This window comes from Mandrillus leucophaeus, unplaced genomic scaffold (assembly GCF_000951045.1).
Source record: "Mandrillus leucophaeus isolate KB7577 unplaced genomic scaffold, Mleu.le_1.0 Scaffold669, whole genome shotgun sequence".
NCBI lineage: Eukaryota > Metazoa > Chordata > Mammalia > Primates > Cercopithecidae > Mandrillus > Mandrillus leucophaeus.
In genome coordinates, this window is record NW_012107241.1 from 708,103 (window position 1) to 710,716 (window position 2,614).

At 40.3% G+C, this 2,614-nt stretch overlaps 1 pseudogene; it reads right to left on the minus strand.

Moving 5' to 3' along the window:
- Positions 1-1,049: 1,049 nt before the first annotated feature.
- Positions 1,050-2,291, minus strand: LOC105555016 (annotated as a pseudogene).
- Positions 2,292-2,614: the final 323 nt, after the last annotated feature.

A 2,614-nucleotide genomic window follows, 5' to 3' on the forward strand; every position in this document is an offset into this window, starting at 1 on the left:
AAATCATCCTCATAACATTTCAAAGTCATTTTTTTTTATTTGCTGAAAAGCTCACCTCTCTGTTTGACTTTATACTAGCTTAAAAGATGTCCTCTTTCCCAACAATAAGAACCATCGAACTGTTTTCCTAAACAAACATCAAAGAAGCGATACCCATTCTGTTAGAAATTTATGTAAAATTCTGGAACAAAGCACAGTCAATTTCCAAATTAGAAATGTTTTCTTATATTCCATGTTAACTGAAAAAAAATAGTAAAACAGAAACAAAATACACTAAGAAGAGTAGTGGACTTGAAATCAGAAGGCAAAATGTTTAGTTTAGACTTTTTCATTAAGAAGTTGTGTGACTTTAAGTAAATCATTACCGTGAAGATCTTCACTTTCCCACCCATGTAATAAATAAATGTTCTTCTTTTATGTGCTGGTTTGTGTGTAGAAATAAATAAGAAAACTATTTGACCAAAAAAAAAAAAAAAAAAAAAAAACACGCTTAATCTATGCTGTTTAAAGCTGCAAAGTAGGTTATACTTACTAGTCCTTAAGAAACTTTCCATCTCTAGCTTTTAAAGGAGACATATGTTTGCCCAGAAGAGGGTGGAAAGATGGTAGAGAAACAGACTGTCTGATTTCCACCTCCAGTGGCAAACGGTGAATAACAATTTCCACCCCTCTGACAACACAGTGATTCGAAAGTGTTAATTTGCTTGATCATTTGCAGACCATTTATCTTTTCCTAGAGGAAAGAGTAATGTTAAAAATGACAATATAAAAATATAGATTTCTTCCCTAATGCTACTACTATACAAGAGAAAATGTGAGGAGAAAAGAATTATACAAATAACGAGGAAAAGAGAAAAACATGCTCTATGAAAAGGGGAAACAAATTATTGAGAGAAGACTCCAATTTTCTTCACTGTAGTAAGAAATAATTAAGGTAAGAAGAGTACTACTAAAATATCCTAAATAACAACAGAAGCTCCCTGTCCTAAAACTACATGCACAGAAAGATACTGTTTCTAGTCAAAACTTTTTCCTACTAGGGTTTTTTCTCAGGGAAAGTTGAACATTTTATTCATCAAACTGTAGATTAAGGGGTTCATCAAAGGAGTTGTATTGGTGTAAAAGACAGAAGAAATCTTTCCCTCATCCATGGACCCAACAGAAGATAGTTTGAGACACATAAATGCACACGATCCAAACTACAGAGAAACAGCAATTAGGTAGGAACTGAAGGGTTCAAAGCTTTGGACCTGCCCTTCTTGGAGCTGATGTGGAGGATGATAGAGAGGCTGCAACCACAAGAGATAAATGTGGCCGGACGCGGTGGCTCACGCCTGTAATCCCAGCACTTTGGGAGGCCAAGGTGGGTGGATCACGAGGTCAGGAGATCGAGACCATCCTGGCTCACACGGTGAAACCCCGTCTCTACTAAAAAAATACAAAAAACTAGCCAGGCGAGGTGGCGGGCGCCTGTAGTCCCAGCTACTCGGGACGCTGAGGCAGGAGAATGGCGTCAACCCGGGAGGCGGAGCTTGCAGTGAGCCGAGATCACGCCGCTGCACTCCAGCCTGGGCGACAGAACGAGACTCCATCTCGAAAAATCAAAAAAATTTAAAAAATAAAATAAAAAAAGAGATAAATGTGGTGACAATGGAAAATGATGGCTACTGCAATGGAAGCCACCAGCTCTTTGATGTAGGTGCCAGTGCGGGAGAGCTGGAGCAGAGGGAGGATGTCACACAAATAGGGATCGATGGTGTTTGCATCACAGAAGGTCAGTCTCAGCATGCATCCAGTGTGGGCCATGGCACTAGAAAAGGCCAGCAAGTAGAAACCAAGCATAAGGTGATAGTACACTTTAGGGGACATGGCAACACTATACAAAAATGGGTTACAGATGGCTACATGGTGATCACGGTGACATAGTGATCATAGGCCATTGAGGTGAGCACATAGCATTCAGAAACATCAAAAAGAAAAAAAAAGAAAAGCTGGGACATGCACCCCATGTAGGAGATAATATCCTTCTCTGTTATGAAGTCCATCAGCATTTTGGGTGTAAACGCAGAAGAATAATAGAGGTCTATGAAGGACAAGTTAAAGAGGAAAAAGTACTTGGGGGTGTGAAGGTATGAATTGAGCACAATGAGAGTTACCAAGCCCAAATTTCCCAACACAGTGACCATACACATTACTAGAAACCGGAAGAGCAGAGGGAGTTGGAGATCTGGCTGCTCTGCTAACCCCAGCAAAATGATTTGAGTCATGAAAGAGTCATTTCCAGGAACCATTCTTCTCTAAGGGTATCTGCGGACACAGGATAAAAAAGCTTCCATTCAAGAGTAACACAGTTCTTCCCACAATTTCTCCTCCCATAAGAGTAGAGTATATGCTGGGATTATCTGAGACTAGCCTAATATGGACTCACATAATCTGCCTTTGCCGCTGTCATGATACTGAATGACACTGACTTCTCCTTTATCGAGTTGTAGGTAGCCAAATACAGCAGAGAGTAGCATCACTTTAGCCTAATAGCATGAAGGCCAGTGCTACCACATGCAAACATGACTGCTGAAAGACAAAGGGAGAAGGGAGAAGGGTGGACCAGGGCAGA